Consider the following 21,988-nt stretch of genomic DNA (forward strand, 5'->3'; position numbering starts at 1 on the left):
CTAGCACATATAGTAGCCCGAATGTATTCTGGCTTGCAATACACAGTTTATCCAAATTGTGTATCAGTTTTTTTAACTTTTAGTTAGAACTATAGTCGACTTGTGTTTTAATTGTTTTTTGATTAAAGCAGTACGCTATTTTTTGAGTCAAGAGTTTTTCGAACCGTTAAACAAAAAAATGGCACAAGAAGGTGATCATTGCTGACAAATTCTTTATGGACAGATACTTTTTTTAGCAAGTTTCAAAATTCATAATAATCTTCAATAGCTATTTAATTACATTTTTGTTTCTGTTGTGTTTTTTTGTTCAGTTTTTAGTTTTTCTTTGGTTAATATAATATAGTAATTTCGATAAGACATCGATTTCTATAGAGATTGCTACTTAAGACTTATTGTGTGTTGAAGATAAGCAGGAAACCTCTCGTTGGCTTGCTTTCTTACCATCACCTGAATTCCCCCATGACCTTTTACTACACTCTTCCTCATAAATAAATCATAGTAAAAATGAAACTGGAACTACTGCTTCTTTCACAGGAGATTTCTAAAGATACTAGTTAGCATTTTGTTATATAATGGAATACTAAGGTGTTCATCTGCTTGAGTTGCCTCCGATGATTACAGTTGGGGGACAAATGAGTTCCCTCCGATGATTACAGCCGGGGGAGAATTGGGTTACCTCCGATGACTATAGCCGGGGGACAATTGGGTTGCCTCCGATGACTATAGACCGGGGAGAATTACTAAACATAGTTTATATTAAGTTCTTTTTCCTTTTTTAGTAAAAAGTTGATACTTGAATTTCTAACTATGTAGTAAAAACATTTTAAAATACAAACCTCAAGACGATGTCGGAAAGATGTTAATGCTAAACTTGCGAAAGTGTAGAATTACTGTTTATAACTGCTCTAAATGGCTTTTTTCATATTCTCGTGTTCTTTAATACTTCTAAAAGACCCATCTTATGCGTATTTAGAGCAATCAATGCTGTTTGCAATATCGACAAATTGAAAGCAACAAATTGAAAGAGACAGAATAACACAAGATGAGATGCTGAAATAAGTTAAAAGCTGTGAACCAAGCAAACCAGGAATAAACGCATCTTGCACTGTTTTAAAATATTTATTATACGTATGCAAGTGCGTGTATTTTATATGAGAAGAAACTATTTAATTAGAACAAGTATCAACTTTCAAAAAAATCTTGCTCACTATTATCGTTAATTTTTTTGTGTATATTTTGTTGTTCAACCTGACTGGATGTTGTTGTATATACCATAGGCATTTGGTCGTATAATTTACAAAATCATTTAACTACTGAAGGATTTGAGGATATTCACAACCTAAAATAGTTCATGTAACCCAGTTAGAATTGTTGGGCGATAGATTTGGCTTTCATAATTTTAGCTAGCATCTTATTACTAATTTCTTATTGATAAGGAATTTAAGCATGCATACTTATTAATTGATAGTACATATAATCAAAAAGTATTTGGCCAGTCCCAGCTGTTAAGATTTTACCTCATAGTTGTAGTCATGAAGTTTTTTTGTGTGTATAAATGAATGGCTGTCACACTTTTTGTGTTATAATGCCTCTAATTTTGTTTTACTATTTGAATGATTTTAGGGATTTCCAGATGCAGACCATGGTCTTTGTCATTGGTAGACCAAGAACGCATCTTCGAATCCGCACTTCTCTAAAACCAGTGAATGGAATTCAATGAAACTTTCTTTTAGTTTGCATCTTGCATCGAAAGGTTAAATATACCATTTAATTGAGTGAATTAATGAAACAAATACCAAGCTTACTATTAATATTTTTTATAACGTATGCATGTCAAGCAATCCAAGATTCAATTTAAAACTGAATAAAATATCATTTAATTCAACTGCTTTTTTTTTTAAAATGTTCGGTAATTAAAGGGAAAAACCACATTTGCATTGAGTTGGGCTCTTATGACAAGTCATACCCACGTACACAAAAATAAATAACCTTTAATGCAAAATGGGCTTTTATAAAATGCTCAAATGAAAAATAAGTTACTGGCAAGAAAACTGAGAACGGACGAAAAGATTATTTCCTTACATTTGATACAAAATGAAACTGTTCAAAAATCAAATAATTTATTGAATAAAGTTTTTGTATCTAAAGCAAATAGATGGAATCATAAAATAATAATAAAAAAACTAGGTGTGGATTTGATCAGGTCCCAATTTAACTAACGTCTTGCAATGCGCTACTACCGAATTGATCACAAGTACAGGTAACAGTTCAACTAAGTGTCGATTTCAATTGTTACCAAGAGGTCCCGATTCAACTTGTCTTCGTGTCAAATCTACCATGAGTACAGGTGCCGATCATTTGACTGGTTATGTACTGGTTCTGATACAGTCAAATATTACATCCTTTAACCTAATATAATTTTATAAGCAAGTGGCGTCACTTTGTTAACAATCGTCGACTATGACGCTAGTGAAGATACGGTGAAAAGCATTGAAAGTAAGCACAACAAATTAAGATAATCATTTACATACCTTTATCAAGAATCTGTAAAGACGTCCATGTCGTTTATGTAGTACATCAAAAGTGTGCTGCCGACAAGGACCTAAAACATTCGATTAAAGCAAATGTTTAACAATTTTTTTAAAACAGCTCAACGAACCAACTAATGTCCCACCCGCTCATTTTTTTAGATAGAACAAGGACAAAAATACCGCTCCAAAACAATATTTGCCGATTTAAACTTGTCCGAGCGTTTCATTTCTGCAACATGAGCGCCTAAAAGCCAATGTTGGAATAAAAATATATCCAACGGAAATTATCCTAACAAATATGACTGGTCATTTTTTTAATATGTACAGTCTACCCTGTGAAGCACCCCACGCATCATCACGTTCAGAACTGTGACGTCAATGACATTATTGCAGAACAATCGACTTGCTGAATGTGTAGACAACAGTTGCTAAGCATATATATAGGCTCTTGGCAAAATACAGGAGTATGAAAAGCCTATTTATAGGCTCTTTGGCATAGTAAGGGTTAAATATGGAATACCAACGGGATCAAAATTCTTAATCCGTAAATTGTTGATTTGTAACTTCTTGATTTGTCAATTTGAAATTAGTAAATTGTCTATTTGAAATTCGTAAATTGTCAATTTGTAACTTGTAAATGTGTAACTTTCCATTTTGTACACTGGAAATCTGTATATGCAACTTTGAAATTCTTCATTTGCAACTTCTTACTTCGTAATGCGTTTTTCGAGACTTGTAAATCATCAAATATTTTTAATTTGTAACTCGTCATTTCAAACTTCTTTGAAATAGCAGACAAATCGTCCTTAATCATTCTTCATTTGACAATGTAATAAACCACGCAAGATTGACAAATGGTAGTTCGTACTCCGAGGTTTTGTGACGTGAAACGTCGATTCGTGAAATGTCAAATTATTCTCAGTTACAATATATGTTAACGATCATTATGACGACAGATGGTGCTCGGGATTGGAAGACAAAATGTGGTCTTAAAACAGAACAAGCATTTTTTGATACTTTTTGGCTATAACTTTAGTTTCACTCAGTGGAATTCAAAAATTTAAAGTGATTTTCTAAAGAATAATAAAAGTGCTTTAAATTGTTTATAAGTTTTATTTTTTGGAAAATATCAAAACAATAATGCCAAAATCTTGACAGGACGAATATTTTTTTTTGACAAGAAAATTGCGATAAAAGGGGAACACTCCGATGAATAAAGTTCATTATTCATCAAATGTGTTACGTCTGTCAAATAATGTTTATTCTTAAACCTTATAGTAATAGGCACATTTTGATATAAAAAATATTCATTTTCAGTCAGGTGGGAAAACCTTGACAGGACGGACTTATTCGGTTACGTGATTTGTATCGTTTTTAACGGGGGCGCGGTAACAATACATAAAATATCTGAAATTTGTTTTATGTCTGTCAAAAATATTCATCATATTCTTAAAGCTAATACTTTTTTCTACATTTTGATGTATAGATATTTGAAATTGAATTAGAGATAAATTGAAAATCTTGACAGTACGAACTTTTTTTCGGGAAAATCTTCATTTATCGTCATAAATAGACATAGAACTATATTATACGTACGTACTTGTTATGTATTCCTTTCTAAAATAAATTATTACAGTTTTGACTTTCCTTTGAACTTGATTTATTTATTTTTATTATTTTCCTTTATTTAAATTTTGTTTTAATTTTTTTACTATGTCATTGTCAATTGTGTTTTAACTGTTGTGGGTTGGGGAGCATTACATTTGTGAACTTTTTGATCCTACGTTTGCGGACCATTGTAAACTTAACATTTGTGAACCAAATGATATAAAATATAAAATTTTGTAGACTTTTAGTCAATAGGCTGGGAAGGTCCACCGTGTACCCCCACCCCTCATCAACTTCATGGTGATTTTTAGATACCTTTATACTTCCCATTACCGAATCAATTTGTCGCAAAAGAATATTCTCGGATTCTTTTTCAGCATCAGCCTATATTTGTACCCTACTGGGTCAAAAAGCCTATGTCTTCCTGGGATAGCATGTATAAACAAACACAACATATTTAGGTATTCTCATGTAGCCAAATGTCTCGGCTTTCATGTCATACCCAAACAGTTGCGATGAAACTTAAAATGAAAATAATGTACCCCTACCCCGCCGAAAAATCGCTTAAATGGGCATATTTTTCAATGTCAAAACCCCAGCAGTATTTATGCTTCAGTAATAAATGGCTTATTTGGTATTTTCTGTTTAGTATTATCATAATTAAATTATTCCGGAGTTCTTTTGATGAATATTTCCGATTTTCGTAGTCCGAGTTTATCCAAAAATGAAAAAAAATGGAATTTTCGAATTTTCCGCGAAAGTCAGATAACTTCTACTCTAAGTTATTGCTTTACTGAAACTTCCCAGATTTGGTATCATTCGATAGATAATTTTATTTTGTACAAAAATAAACCACAAAAAACTTATTTCCAAGATTTTTTTTCAAAAAATGGTAAAAATATTACCCTATAAAAATCGGAAAAATGGGAAATTTCAGAATTTCAGAATTTTCTTCTATATCTCCCGTTATTGTCTTTCTTTCAGAATTCCGTAGTTTAAACAATCTTTTATGAGATATAGCAAATTAATATAATATCTACGCTTCAAAATGAGCATAAGCAATAAATATTTGAACATTTGAATGTTATGATAGGTGGGGAAATGCCATCCCCCCCCCCACCCATGAAAAAAATGCCTCAACATAAAAGCTTGTTTAAACTACGGAATTCTGAAAAAAAGACAATAACGGGTGACATAGAAGAAAATTCAGAAATTTCCCCTTTTTCAGATTTTATAGTAATTGTCACCCTAAAAAGGAAAAACTAAGCGCCTGAATTGATCAGATATGTTTTATACATCTTATTGATGAATGCTTAAAGTATGAGTTCTACACTCTTGGTATGATGTGAATTAGAATTTTGTTTGATACTGTGATCAGTTTTCCAGGGGTAGGGGTAATATTTTTACCTTATTTTTTTTTAAATCCTTCTTGAAAATTAGTTCTTTTTTGTGGTTTATTTATGTAGAAAATAAAATTATCTATCGAATGATACCAAATTTGGGACGTTAAAGTCGAGCAATAACTTGTAGAGTAGAATTTATCTCACTTTTACGGAAAATTCGAAAATTCATTTTTTGCATTTTTGGATAAATTCGGGGGTTATCTTAGCCCACGTACTACTTTTATAAATATTTATATAACAGTTCAGATATGTGGTGTGATCTGCTTTGAATTTCGCACAGTAATCACCCTTTCACATTTAATTGGCTATATTCGTAATTCTTTGTTTTCGTATTTCAATAAATTCAACAGCGTAATATATCCTACTTGTTATCCTACTTTCATCCCAAAGGCATGGCTAAAGCATAATAAAGGTTCATATTTTTAAAAAATTCGCAAATGTAGCAAAGAAGTTCGCAATTGTAAAGTAGCGGTTGTTATTGAGTTAATTTATGTTACAAGTTAAAGTGACATGTTGTTTTAAAAGATCAACTGAGTAAACAGCGTCTGTTATTTGTGTGGTGTAATTGTTTGATGTATATTTAAGTGGGGCTGTGTTTGCGAATTTTTTGAAAGAGTAATCAAGGGAACCAAGGTTATAGCGGTAATCAAAAGAATGTAATCCAGGGACAAAGACCAGACATGGAAAACAGACATTCACAACAAAGAACATAAAGTAACTAAAATCATACATACAAAGTAACAAAAGTAAATGAGCGACTCGAACTTTGAAAATATGCACCTTTATAATGCTTTAGGAATATTGAGTTACAATTTAACAATTTACGGATTAAGAATTTTGACCCCGTTGGCATTCCATAGTTAAAAAGTCTGTTATTATGAGGAAATTTAGTGTAAATATATATAGCACAATTTTGACTAACAATCTTCCGTAAAAAATAAATTACAATTTAACTAATAATCGAATATTAGTAAAATGACCAGGAATTCCCTAGGTTTAGCTCGGCGGGCGTTTCTAGAAAGCAGAGCACGCTTCGGCTTACCATACCCGTGCACCTGGTCTATGCTTACAGTTTTCCGAGGTGCTCATTTACTTTTGTTGCTTTGTATTATTGTGGTTATTTTTGTTCTTCGTTGTGTTTGTCTGTTTTCCATATCTGGTCTTTGTTCCTGTAATACATTATTTTGATTTCCGCAAGAATCTTTGTTCCCTTGATGACTCTTTCACAATCTACCAATAATAGATCTGTTCATAACAATTTCTCTCGATTGACAGTGTGACGGGGATGCATTTAGAGATCGTAAATGTATAGTTTTTGTTATATGTTGCATTCCGACGAGCGCGTATTAAAATTTCATTAATTCATATAAATGGCATATAGCGATAGGGCAGATATGAACACATTCAACAAAACATTCAAGCTTGATACGAAATTGAATTTTAATTGAGATAATATGTTTGACACACGATGAGATTTCGATCAGAATTAAAGTGGTAAATAATATCATTCCTGCACAGGGACTTATAAAAAATCTAAAGGGAGTTTACATCAATCGAAATAAATAATTACTAAAAGTTTCATGAAAATTGCTGCAAGAGTTTTCAGTTACTGTGACAGTATGGGAACCTACCTAATTATGAAGAAAGTCCCATAACGCTAAACCGTAAAAGTAGAAATCAATAGCAACATAATTGCCAAAATATTAAGAAAAACGAGCGCAAGAGCTTCTGAGTTGTACTCCGAAAACGTGAAATCGCACCATTTACTTACATACATGTGAACTTTTGGAGGACACTTTTTAGAGTTGTGTCCCCAAACGAAGAAGTCCTTCAATTCCGAGCCCATTATAACGTTCAATTTTGTTATATGGGTACAACCGTCCAAATAAACCCATTTTGACCACATGCATTTCAGCCTTCCACTGCGTATTACATTATGAATTTTGTGTGAATATTAAATATTATAATTTCACGCATGCCATATCCTTGACAACGTGTACATACTCGGTAGATTTGATGTACAAAGAAATCGGAATTGATCAATTCTACCCAATAACCGTATCATTTGAAACATCCATTTAGAAAAAAAATCAAGTGTTATCTCCCTTCAAATAAGAAATGTTCCAAAGAATTCCGCATACACGAACCATTTAAATCGAACAAAGACAAAGTATGAGCTCAAATACACGTAAAATGCCTAACTGAACATCAGTATTTATATATTTTTTTGAAGTGAGCGTGTAGGTATGTCTACTGTAATCAGGTCGAATCAGTTTTGCTTTCTAAAACCATCTTTGTCCAAAATAGCTACAGTTAATTTTAGACAAAATACGTAACTCAAAATACCTAAATTTGAAATTTTTTAAAGTCGGTGGGCTGGGGTGTTGTGGGGCTAAAATACTAGGCAAGTCTATGTTCAGATTTAAACATACATCTCCACTCTTTGTTATAAAACATACGAAGTAGTCATTTTGTACCTTTAATAATATCACTTGAAGATCAAACGGCTTGATATTTGCCCGATATATTTACCACCACCAGTATGGATACCATCTCAAAAAATGAACGTGCTAATTCCGGTCGTCAACCCCAAAAGTTATTAACAAGCTGAAAACATCGATTGGCCAGTGCGATCAGTTGACCCAAGAATATAGACGACTTTCACATTCACTCCCATCCCGCAAAAGTTCTTCATAACAGGAACTTGATTAGATTACTATTAGGAATTTTTAAATGATACATATATTACAGAACCATTTTCGACATGTTAATATTCGGAGACGTATTCCCTTAATAATGTTATTGCTCTTGAATAGCCTGCGAATCCAATATCCTTTCTTTGTCAAGTATAAAACCGTAAACCAGTTTCCACTAGATTCGGCATAAATGGCGAATGTGAAAGTCGTCTGGCTCAGTCATAAAAGGGAAACCACCGGGGCACATTCGCAGTTACATGACAGTGTTATATATACATATGGGTCGTGATTGTATAAATTAACACTAAACGTGTTGTTTGTTTGATTTTTGTTTTTTTTTGTTTTTTGTTTTTTTGTTTTTTTTGCAAAATTAAAAATAATAAAATAACGGTGGCAGTAACCTTTATCTTCCCTGTAACCTCCACTTACCTTAGCCAGTCTCGCTTAATCAAACCTAAAATAAAAGTAAATACGAATGAAGACATGATTAAAACCCCAAAAAATTGAATTGTTTCCCTTGTTTATGCCATTTGACGCCTCGTTTTTCATGTAGGTACAGGAAATTATTCAGTTAATTCGTTTAAATATTCAGCAAACGATCTCCTTTCATTTTCAGTTGTCGAACTTCAAGAAATATTTATATCAGTGTGTGTCACGTGACTAACGCACACCATTGATTATTCTGAATCGTTCCAGCTACACTTTCTCGAGGTAACATACGGGGGCTCTAGTGAAATTTTGCGATTTTTTATGAGAACACAATAAAATCAAATAAATTAAGACTTCACGGTAGAATATATATATATATATATATTTATATTTTTAAATGAAATAGGTCGACTTTGAAAAGAAGAACATTCCTATTACAATTTATCTTTCCATCATTTTCCGACAGATATTCGGACAAATCAAATCAAATTCTGTTTTTTTTTAGTTATTCTCCTTAGTTTAAAGAAGAGGGCATTTGCTGGAATAAAAATGGACTTGATTTTCTGATTTGTTGGAAGATCTAGAATTAAACCAGGTCAGCAACAAAAGAAAAAAATAGAAGACAATAATTTATGAGTCACGAGCATACAATATAGCTTATAAAGAAATCGAAGCAAACAAATGAACGAAAAAAACTAACAAAAACTTTGTTTTAAATATAATACGCATCAGGAATAAATATTGACAGAAAAGCAATATGAATTTCCAAAACGCGCCAAGAGCTGGAGACATATCTTGTACAAATCACGCATGCGCGAGATATTTTTTTCATTGTAAGGGACTATCTCACAAGACTGTTGTGTAGATACTTGGCTGGAAAAAATAGATATAAATGTCTGTAAATTTGTTTTTAGTTTAACTCTTCTTTTTTGTTGTTGTCAATTTTCTTGAATCTCGGGTTATATACTCACTCCTGGATACTGTTCAACATAACATTAAAATCAACATTCTGTGTGTAGTGTCATTGCATGTCCACTTATCCCTACTTAGCCTTTTCGTTTAACCGAGAAACCGAATGGACATAATAAGTTTACTTAATAGTACAGGGGCGTAGCTAGGCCTGTTTTATTTGTACGCAAAATTACGGCGAGGGGTCTTGGGGGGGTCTCTCAATGCCCCCATTGAGTGAGTCATTGCATAAACCTTTATTTCATCTTTAAAATGTGTTTTTATTTTTGTTACTTTTTCCGAAAGTACGCAACTGCGTATTTGCGTATAAGCAGCTACGCCCCTGTAGTAGGTAATAAATCCAGTGGAATGATACTACTTCATTTCACATTTTTTATTTGATGCAAGCGGTACTTTTGTTTCTATAAATAGATAAACCAACATGGCAACTTGACCTATTTAAATCAATCCTTTTGATCCAAACTACTAAAACCCCTTTCCTGATCAGTTTTAGAAGTCTTCCCTTAAAGAATAAAGCCCGGGTTAAGCGACATAGTCAACCAGACACGTCAGAAAAATTACATTGCTGGGGTTGTTCCATGTATGAATTTAATCAATAAATTATCTAATGTCCTTATAACCATTTAAGAATGATTAATGAATGCAAGGCATGATTTTAAAAGTCTACTCCTTTCTTTAAAAATTCTTTTTGAATTTGAATTATACTTTCGTCGAACTCGTCATTCGGAAACCCACGGGTGCCTCTGACGCCTACTTCTCGATGCTGTCCATGTGATTCAATTTTCCGTGCTTAGCTGACTGAATATGGAAATATCTAAATTCCGTTCTTGTTTTTTTTTAACACAACTGAACTTACTATAAAAGTCCTGGCAATATTACTTATTATCAAAACATAACGTTGCCGAAAAAAGGTTGTCGATCGGTGTAGGTTATTCTTTTTTGAAAAAAAGTTCTTACAAATGCGAAAAAGATCAAGGATTACCTAAAAAAATCAGCTACGTATATATGAACCACCTGTTCCTTTATTTCTTTTTACTGCGAACGTTCGTCGTTTTTCGTTTCCGTGAAATAACTTTTAGACGTACTGAACCAAATGTCATGAAATATTTATATCATGTATTTACATGCTGCTGGAGGAAGCTTGGTATTTAATATGGAGTCACTGACCATTACCGTTATACAAAAAAGGGAAAAAGGGGTAATATCATAAGTTAATGTAGGATGTTTACTTTCCATTCAATTTCTCAATTGGTTTCTTATCAATTCCGTTTTAAAAATATTCAACACATTTTGAATGACATTTAGTATTTTCAGGCTTTAAGGGAGCAGCAGTGGGGGTCTTATCCTGTAAATAAACTTTAACAATTTCTGATCCATTGGATTTCTCGTGGAAATCTCTACCTGTATTTTGAAAACAGTATTAGAATATGTCTCAATGTTTTTGAATATCAAATTAAAGGGACAGAAAACACAATTTTGTTGGAAGAGTAATCAAGAGAGCCAAGGTTATAACAGTAATCAAAAGAAAAGAATGTAATCCAGGGTCAAAGACCAGACTTGGAAAACAGATAAACACAACATAGAACATAAAGTAACTAAAATCATAGAAACAAAGTAACAAAAGCAAATGAGCAACTTAGACTCCACTAAAAACTGGGAGCCTGGACCAAGTGCACTGGTAGGGTAAGCGTCCTCTGTTTTTCTAGAAACACGAGCCAAGTTGCTCATAAAAAGTCAAGTCCGGGGTAGACAAATGAGGAAAGGAAAACCATGACCCTTTGAATAAATCAGTTTTCATGGTGCAGATGGATGCACCATAACGATCCACGAGTTCATGCTGACGACCATAAAACTTCTGTAGTGATGACTTCAATCCTGTAGCAACATAACCCTGTTCCAGAAGTGTGTATTTTAATTTTTTTAATCTTATTATAATGAATTTTTTTTGTAAATTGTTCCTCTTTACAAGGGCTAGAAAAACATTAATTGATTTAAAGATAATAGGGTAGAAAGTGATCCATGAAAGCAGCCTGAAACCAGAACTGTTTACCTACTGTATTAAAATTGAATTTTATAATATTTGGCAATAGTGTTTACAAAATCAGACCAAAAGTAAATCAAAAGCTTTGCTGAGTGCTGCATGATATGACTGCAGCCACATAATATTAGTTTTTGAAACACTAAACAGTTCATTATGGACAAAACATCTCATCTGGACACAATATTGAACAATACTTGGAAATTCAATGAAGTATAAAAGTCTGCTTCAGAGTACATTTATAATCACTTTGTATCTCATTATCTAAAAAATAGTATATGAAAGGGGTTAATTTGGTAAGCATACTTCTTCAAGCTCTTGTATTGAGGTTGAATTTTCATATGGAAGCAAAAAAAAAATTAAAATTGCACCAAAAATAAAACAAGAGGTTCCCGTGAATCACTTGTTAAGTTTTGTTTTTCAGTGGCAATAAATTTAACAAGTAGTTTTACTAATAATTTTGACCCAAGAAGACTGATGATCATAGTCTTCTTGGGTCAAAATTATTAGTAGTTTGATTGGACTTATCATAGGGATCAAAACATGGCTTAACAGATAAAAATGAAAATTAAACCACCGATAGATCTCATCATGCTGAACACTTTTACCCAAGTCAGAATTTGGCTTAACCTGACGGTTTTGGAGATATAATTGAAAATCTAGTGTCTGACCCCTATGTTCTATTTTTAGTAATGGCAGCCATGTTTTTCATGGATCAAAAATCTAACATAACTTTTGTACAGTTTCAAGAAAAGGCATTTTCAGGTTATTGCTCAAATATGGGAAATCTCCCCCTTTTTATGAATTAAGTCCAATAACTCATGAATGAAAAATCTGAATTTTATAAAAATTAAAATGGATCTCTCATAAATCAAAAGGAGCAATTCACTCAAGTTTCATGAAGAAAGGTAAAACCAATATTGAGAAATAGTCTGAAAACTGCAAAAATCCCCCTTCTTTCATGAATGAAGTCTCATATTAAAATCATAAAATCAAGAATGAAAAATCTGAATTTTATAAAAATTAAAATCACATGATTTTCAAAAATTGAAAGGGGGGATTTATCAATAAGAAGAAACAATTAACCAAAGTTTCATTGAAATTCCTGCACAGGTTTTTGAGTAATATTCTGAAAACTGAAAAATCCCCCATTTTTGAAAGAATAAAGTCCCGTAACTAAAATAGAAACCAAAATTTTATAAAAAATCAAAAAATAGCTCACATCAACCAAATGGACACATGTACACCTTATACATATTGTCAAGATGGGTGTGCAATAACATGACAAAAAATTTTTGGGGTTGTATAAACTGTAAAGATCCATGAATCCTCAGAAAAAAACAACTTGAGGTTACAAAATTTTATCTGCAGCAGATTAATTTATTTTCTGGTCTGATTATGTACTTATATTCCATTTTAACTTATTGATACAGGCACGATTCATTTGTAAAATAATTAGTTGTATATGTGTGTTATGTTTTGTATTATTTCTAAGATGATTGGCCAGATATAGTCTTTATTTTAAATGTAAATTCTATTTTCTATTTGTGATGAAAAAAAATCAGAAAAAAAGTTTTTTCAATCCAAAATTACAAGGTTAAATTCATCTAAGCCCTGTCCTCATGTGTGCGGAACATTACATTAACATTCCATATATGAGAATAGAATTTACATTTAATATATACAATATATCTGACCAATTATATTAGAAATAACACAAAACGTAACGCACATGTAAAGAATATTTTATCACTTTATTTTTACCGTGCCTGTGGTCTTGATAGCTTTGAAGCATGTCATATTAGAACTATAATTTGACTGATATTTTTGAAAGATTTTTTTACTGAAAATAGATATTTTGACATGTTCATTTCCAAGAAAATTGATGAAGAAACTGGTCCTATAAGAATTGAAATAAATCACAGAAACTCCCATTTCTGATAAACATATGACCGAAATTTCCTGCAACAGATAAACTGCATCTAATAAAAAAAATGAAGAAACTAGTCTTTTAAGAATCAAAATAATTCACATCAACTCCATTTGATCATTGTTATAATATGGGCTGGCCACTCATGTCGTTATTTAACCCCTCGCTATGGCTTAGGGTAAAACAATGATTAAATGGAGTTTCTGTAGTTTAATTTAATATTTTTCTTACATGTACTACATGTATATGTATTTGTAAAAAATCATAATAGTAAATGGACCTATTCAGTTGTGTATGGCATTATTTATGACGTTCCTGATTGGTCAAGACATATTTAACGAATAAGCTGTGAGGGCGAAATGTTTTTTTTACAGTTACAGAAGTTGAATATCTCAATTGGTCCATTAAGAAATACTTTTCAAAATTTACTTTAAAAATGTGATTTTGCATTGGAACAATAGGGAAAATTTACATGTGACCTAAGCTTTTGGCACGTCTCTGTATATGTTATCAAATATTTTTTATAATTATAGTTGACTAGTATAAAAAAAATCCTTGATATAGTGCAGTCCTGTTCAACAGAATTTTTAATTCCAATCAACTACTTTTTACACACATATAAAAACGAAGTGATTGCGATTGCAAATTGTGTAACAAAACAAATAAATAAATGAATAATTGCGTTGATAGTCGAACTTGATGTTATTTTCACGAAACTTAATTTTGGATCAAAATGAAATATACGTTCACTTTAGACCCTCAATAAAGAGCGTATTATTGTCACGTGTTTAAAGGGGTCGCCTCAAAATAGACAACTTCAATACATCGACAAGATGGCAGCAAGGCGGAAAGGAGTAATGAAATCACCAAAAAGGTCAGTACTGTAAGGATTTCTGAGAAATCGAAGAAAAAAATAGTCGACGTCGTCGATAGATTTCACAGTCATCCACTTCCGTCGATATCGGACGTCTTTGTTCACCGCACGATGCTGACAAACGTCTGCCAAAAGGAAGTGTAAATGTAAACATCGTTTATTTATTTGTGATCAAACAATTAAAATTTACTTACCATGTTATTTCATTGATGTTTCTTTCTACGTATTGCAGATATTGGTGAATGCTCGTTGGAGTCAAAGGTCCAAAATGGCTTCAACAACAGATGAAGAGCGCATGCGCTTTACTCGATATGCAAATTAGCTCCACAACCAATGAAATGGGTTTAGTGTACGTGTTTAAGGAGTGTCAGGCCCTTATAGCAGATTGAAAAAGGGGCCAGTTGAAATAATCAGCTAAAATGAGTATAGAATGCCGTTTTTGCAAAAAAAAGGGGGAGGGTACTGGAACTGGTATTTAAACCCCTAAAAATTGCTTTCAGAGGCGATTCCAGAGAATCTGGATTCAGGGGCCCTGACTGGTTTTAGAGGGTGTCCGGGTCTGTCATTGCTCAGTGATTTCCTATATATTAACATTTGATTTTTTTTTTCGTCATAAAGAGGGGGGCGGGCCGGCTGCCCCCTCCCCCTTGGATCCGCCTATAGCTTTTATATAGTATAAATACCATTAAAGGATCTGCATGGGAACTATTTCACTAACTCCTTGATCATTAATTTCACGTTGAAACCATCGTCGTGATGCATGAACATATCTATCACCTTTGTTTTAAGTGTGGTATAATCTACTCTATGACTCTATGATATCGTCCAAAAATTGAAAATGATGTATTCGTTACATCCTCTCTCCGTACAAATGATTATTACATATTTTTTTCTGTTGGCTTGGAGAAAAAGCTTTCGAGCCATTGAACAGAGAGTGTACATCGTAATTTGACGTCTCTGAAGTGACAATAATTCTGTTAAGAATACTACTCGTACAGATCTATGGAAGTTGTCCGTTATAAACACGATGTATGCTCTCATGAACCAAAGTATAGATTCAAGTTAAGGAAAATATTTATGTGGTTTTCACGCTCCAACAACCGATTAATTTATATAAAATCAGGCCGTAGATCGTTTCAGGAAGAAATGTTTAAAACTACACTTATCAATGAGTCATAACTAGGGGCACTTGAAGGGGCTCTGTAGTTAAAGGTAGTTACCCTTGAAATGTCGGGAATATCAGCCGTATTGCAATGTTTTAAAATGATATGAAACAGTTTATTCTATGATTTGATCAATTTCCGTGGTTCAGAAGATAACATATAGGTAAACCATAGTAAAACAATTACTAAATAGCGTTTAAATGTTGGTATTTAGGTCAAGTATATGTGTACACACATTGACGTGATGTTAGGTTAAGAATTGATTAGCTTGACATCCAGTCGCTTAGTTAAGATATACAAGACCGATCAATTTAGTGATATGCTGTTATCGTGCCTTTTTATAAACATAGAACTAGAAAATTGTTGATTTTTAAAAAATGTCTGAAATAGCAGATGATTTTATTGGGGTTCACGACCTATAGAAACTGATAACCTTACGAAGTGACATTCACTGCTGTACTGTGCGTGTAATTTTTTGTAGTAAGGTCTATGGCAATATGATAATTCCAACTTTTTTGTGTTAGACCAGTAATGTAAGACCTATTTAATAAAGACCTAGGGTAGCATCGTCAAAATACAACTGTCTTGCGACAACAGTGAATAAGACGAGATTCGATGTCTCCATTCGGAACCAAATATTCAATTTTCTTTGTCTCGTTACTCACGTGTATTGTTATTTTTTATTCTACTCTGCATTTATTAAAATCATTATCATTATTATTTAATACAAATATAAATAAATTTGTCATTTTCTATAACATGAATATAAAATTAATATCGATTTAAAGCCCACATAAATTGGGCCGTCCTTGCGAGTCACGAAAATTGTCAAGGACGTCAGTTGATAATGAGAGCTGTACATATTACGTGGAAAAGCATCGATTATCTCGAGTCTCGGGTCTGGAGCTTGATTCCGAGTTGAAAATATGGGACTTGTTCAGTAACAAATATGCAACCACGCATGACGTGGTATGCATTATACTTAAGTATCAGGTAAAAATTGTAGAAATGACGATTATTGGACTTAGGCGCTTTTTCCAGCAAAACTTGATCTGATGCATTGTCCGCGACGACTCCTCAACAACTTGAAGGATTAGTATGAAACTTAATGGGGTGTTAAATTACCATTTTCGGTTGTGTATATTGCCAGGAATTTATGCAAAATAAATTTGCAGTCATATTCTGTCATTGTCAACAACAAAAATTAGTACTGATTGTGGTTTTAGAAATGGCAGCAAAATTGTGTTTGAAAAGTGCTTAGTCCATCCACCATAAAAATTTGTATGGTATGAATCGTGTGTCCAAATTCGTCCCCAAAGGTACAAAGTTCAACAGACTGCGGGATATTAGTCCCGTTAGGATCAATGTCTAGTTTTTCTTGAAACAGTTACTGATAAAAGTAATTTTAATTGCATACACTCGTTTCTCAGTTATTTATGTGAATCGGAGTTCCTGAAGACAAGAAGGTTAAAAAGGCTGGATCCTTTAATTTCTCATATCGACATATTGAGGATGGACTCCGTTAATAATCTTTAATTTGAAAAATGACTCCCGTTTATTTATCTACCAGAACTAGAAATTAAAGAGACCACTGACACAGCTTCCTCTGCGCCAATTTAGCTCATCTGACCGAAGGCCATGTGAGCTATTGCTATCCCTTGGCTTCCGTCGTCGCACGTCGTCGTCGCCGTCGTCATTAAATTTTTTTTCAACTTTTCTCCTCTGAAACTACTTGACCAAATAGAACAAAACTTGGTATGAAAACATGTCCGCTGTCACTAAAATGGGACATGGTAGTCAGACTGGTAGTTTTTTTGCAAATCTTTCCAAAACCTATAGGGTTAGCCAAATTCTGACGCTTGTAAAAGTGCTCAGCATGATGAAAATTATCACTGGCAGTGATTTTTGTTACTTTTTTTTCGAAGCATTCTCCTCCTTTTTAATTGGGAAAAATTACACCAAATTGGAAGAAAATTATGCAAAGACGACAGTGCCAAAACAAATAGCAGGCATATACATACAAGTAAAATGTATTTGCATGTAACACGATCCACGTCGCATGACATCGAAGCATAGGTTTTTCAAAATTAAAAAATACCAGTTTTACATACTTAATTGGGAATTGGGAATTTTTATAATTTTGGTAAATAAATACACAAAACTGGGAAACTATCTCTGGGGGAAACAGCTAAAATTCGGAGGTAAATTAAGGCTAACAAAATCACTGACTGGTCAAATTTCTTAATCTGTTTAGCCATGTTGGAGTTATTGCCCTTTTTCGACGATTCTCGCTATTTCTTTTTGCTATTTTTAATATTATTACTTTCAATAATCTTCTCTGATACTACCTGACCTATTCAAACCAATCTTAATATGAATGTTTCTTAGGGTGTTCTACAATAACTGGTGTGGGGATTTTCGATCTGCCGTTACTAAAAATAGAACATAGGGGTCAGCCAGCAGTTTTTTGCATATATCTTCAAAACCGTTAGGCTTAATCAATTTCTGACGTAAATAAAAGTATTCAGCATGATGAGATCTATCTGTGATGTAATTTTGGTGAAAATCTGTTGACCCATGTTGGAGTTATTGCCCATTTTGGAAGTTTTTTTTTGCTGTTATTACTTTCAAAAATCTCCGCAGAAACTACTTTACAGAATTTCATGAAATTTGGTATTTTAGTTTTTTAGGGTATCCTAAACAAATTGACCGTTTGGATTTTTGATCAGTGAAAAAACATGACCGCCATTACTAAAAATAGAACATAGAGGTTAGACAGTAGATTTTTTTTAGATATTGCCCTTTTTGGATGCTTTTTGCTGTTTTTGATGTTATTACTTTCTAAAATCTTCTCCTCAGAATCCCCAGGCGGCCATTTTTAACAGATCATAATTCCAAACGGTAGTTTTGTGCAGGATACCCTAAGGAACAATCATATCAAGTTTAATCCAAATCCATAAAGAAGTTTCAGAGAAGATGTTTAAAGATATGTTAACGACGACGGACGCCAAGTGATGGCAATAGCTCGCATGGCCTATGACCAGGTGAGCTAAAACACGTCAAATATTCTGCCTAAAAAGTTTTATTTCTGATATCCAGATCATATCGAGAAACATTATGTTTCTGACAAACATATCATAGGAGATTGATTTTCATAATATCATCAAATTTATTTTCTGTAGTTTTAACTTGTATATTAGTATTTCCATCTTGAACTTGAAGCGTCTTCCCTCACAAAAATCAAGACTTACTTTGAAACTTGTGTATATTTTTGTTATTACCATTAACTTGCATTTATTTAATTTTAATTGATTTAGTTCCTTTTATTTTCCCTTAATTTTTGTTCATATATTTTTAACTGTTTTGATTACTGAATTCATCGATTTTGACCGGTGAGAATTTTATGCTACCCGTATAAGTTGAAATATACCGGAAATTGCGAGCAATGAAATCTGGTTGTACCGACCATCCCTCACCTAAATACATGTACCTAACCATATCTGTAACAATGTGGTGGTTTTCAACTTTCCGGGTTTACCCTGATATTGCCATTGTTACACTACATAGACTTTCCATTTGACTATTGCCTTGATTTTATCATTTCGGTGAACTTGCTATTAACCATCATTTCCAATCCACCATTGAGTTGAACGATAACCATATGACTAAGAATTAGTTTAAGATACTTTATTTGAAGTCGGATACAAACATGAGCTCTGTAGAACTTTTAACCGACATGAATAATACCTATAAAACAACACATATTATACACATAAAACATAAGATACACAACGTGCATGCAAAAGGACACATAAAACACAATACATGTAAGACACGCACACGCACATAAGACAGTAAAAAATATGGCTGAAGCTAGCATACTTACAGCACAAAGGAAACAAGACGTATTCAAGCACCTAGTACTAAATTAACACATGCATTAGCTAAAATGTTAAAAAAGCCAATATAAATACTGATGGAAGTAAATAAATAAAGAAAAAGAAAAAAGTTGATCTGTATGGGCCATACATGTTTTTGTACTCCAGCAGTGCTAGAGGTTGTCTGGCAAGCTATTTTCTGACTTGGTGCCATCCTAACCTCTAGCATCTGACATGTTGAAAGCCACCGCAAATGTGAATTAACTAAACATGTGTTATAAAATATTTGAAGTCTTTCATTTATATAAAAGAAATTTAACCTACAGAAAATCAAGCGATAAAAATCATATTTTTTTGTTAAATACATAGAAAACATTTGTAATGAAGACAGTTGTCAAAGTGACCAACGATTTTGAATTAGGTCACCAATTTAACGGAATACAGTATATTTTTGACAAAACGAACTTAAGTTGGTAAAGGCAATTGGTTGGTTTATTTAATATGTTCGCTTCGCAAATTTTAAAATCCGTAATTTTATCAATCGGCATTACACATGTAAAATGCTAAAAACCATATATGAAGTTCACTTACACTGCTTTTACAACGGATTTCAAGGATTGCTGGCTTTTCTAATCAGGTAGGTCATTTGTTTTTCTTCAGTTTATTCACCCTTTCCCGTGATGTGCTAAAGAAACTGTATAAATGTTTTAAATGGTGAATATTTTACAATAATTCAGCCGATTTCAAAGAACGTCGGAACGAGCGGTATGCAATATGGCGCTCGGAAGTAAGAGGTTGGGGTATGGAGGTACGGAATTCCAACCTCTTACGTTGTAGGAGTAATGCTTTAGTTCCCATCCTAGTTATTAATTAGACTTTTAAACTAGCTTAGGTCGGACTATACACGAATTTCATTAGGCAACTTATTCCAGAGTGCATCCTGCATACCTTACTGAATGCAATCCATAACTGGTTGTTCTTCCACTGGGAACTTCTGCTATATTGTCTTTTCTAAAAGAATAGATTTTTAAATGAAATAACATGAAGACACAATGGTGATTTCTTATGAATAATTTTGAACACTTCTTTGGCCATAGTACGTAAACTTCTAATTTTTAGTTAAAGAAAACCATATTTTGCAAGCAACTTCTACATATATGTACAGTTTAGTTTTCGAAAATGAAGTGCAAGGCACGTTCCTGTATTTTACCCAACTTTTTGTTATTACCCTCCCCACAAAAAAAGGCAAACAACTGGATAGTAATTGAAATTTGACATGATGAAAGAATAATGAATTGTTAATCTTCCCAATTTTGACAAATGTTACTAAATTCGTTTTAGTATATTTAGCTGTCTTGACGCTTTTTTTTTTTTACATTTATCTGAAATGTGGGAATCAAATTTCATTTGATAATCGATTGTCACACCTACGAGCTTCACTTCGTCTTCACAAATAATTTCTGTCCTATCCAAATTGAATTATAGATCCCTACTTTAAGTTTTCACCAAATGCAATTGCCCGAATTTTTTCTGGATTTGCCTTCATCTGATTTTTTGTGAACCAATTCATAAAAAAAATACCACTTCCGGGATTCATCTCTTTTGGAGATAACGGTGATCGATGTTGTTTACTAATTTAGTTTACACTTACCAAGCAATTTTATTCGACATCTCGTTGATCAGATTGAATATTAATGAACCTTATATTTCTTTCCCGTGCAAAAACAAAAAAACAAAAACAAAATAAAATAAAACAAAACAAAACAAAACAAAAACAGTGTCATAACGGTCGGGTTCTTGATGGTCTTGGCATGTTTCAACTGAAGTTTGAATTGTGACTAATCTTAATGCTATTATATGCAGTACTCGAACAATAATTCTGAATTAAGTCGAGATTTTCCAACAGATCATTTGGGTTTTTTAGATTCCAAATATGATTTTAAACGAGTGTCGTCGTGAGACTGGTTGTCATTTTAACAACCGTAAGAATGGATATAAAGTAACTTGAAAGTTTTGTAGTGCATTTTGCTGACCTACCTATGTAAAACATTGTTTGTACGTTCTTGTGTTGTTTTGGTATCCCGAACATTGAGGGGATATTACAGTCATCATTTGTCGAGAGATTATTGAAGATAACACTGATTTATAGTAATAAACACACCCAATATGGCTATTAAAGCATGTGGAAGCAAGTCATGGTACTATATGTCAGCCCATCGATATACTCGGTATTTTTCACCGGCACTAAACACTGAATGTAATGGTTCTTGCAGACAAAACATTATGTAGGGCTTTGTCTTCAGGTCGCCATGTGATAGTCGCTGAACTTGTACGCGCTCCATTACTTGGTACAAGCATAATTGCCACCGATCAAAGTTGGTAAAACAGTAATCAAAACAGGAAGAGTAATCAAGGGAACCAAGGTTATAGCATAATCAAAAGAATGTAATCCAGGGACAAAGACCAGAC

General features: G+C 32.9%; 1 protein-coding gene across 3 annotated transcripts in view; it reads right to left on the reverse strand.

The window, feature by feature from the left end:
* LOC148618955 (uncharacterized) overlaps positions 1–14,790 on the reverse strand; it is a 32,765-nt gene extending 17,975 nt beyond the window's left edge. For 2 of the 3 annotated variants that reach the window (XM_088578379.1, XM_088578377.1), the window contains exons 1-3: positions 14,673–14,790; positions 8,668–8,692; positions 2,532–2,602 (exon numbers count right to left, since the gene is read on the reverse strand). The gene's annotated coding sequence lies outside the window, so the exon portion shown is untranslated. Of the gene's footprint in view, positions 1–2,531; positions 2,603–8,019; positions 8,094–8,667; positions 8,693–14,672 lie in introns of those variants that run through there. The other variant, XM_088578378.1, reaches the window with a different exon arrangement.
* Positions 14,791–21,988: the final 7,198 nt, after the last annotated feature.

This window comes from Perna viridis, chromosome 4 (genome assembly GCF_037379345.1).
Source record: "Perna viridis isolate PV_CMFRI_1.1 ecotype Kerala chromosome 4, ASM3737934v1, whole genome shotgun sequence".
In the NCBI taxonomy this organism is placed as follows: Eukaryota; Metazoa; Mollusca; class Bivalvia; order Mytilida; family Mytilidae; genus Perna; species Perna viridis.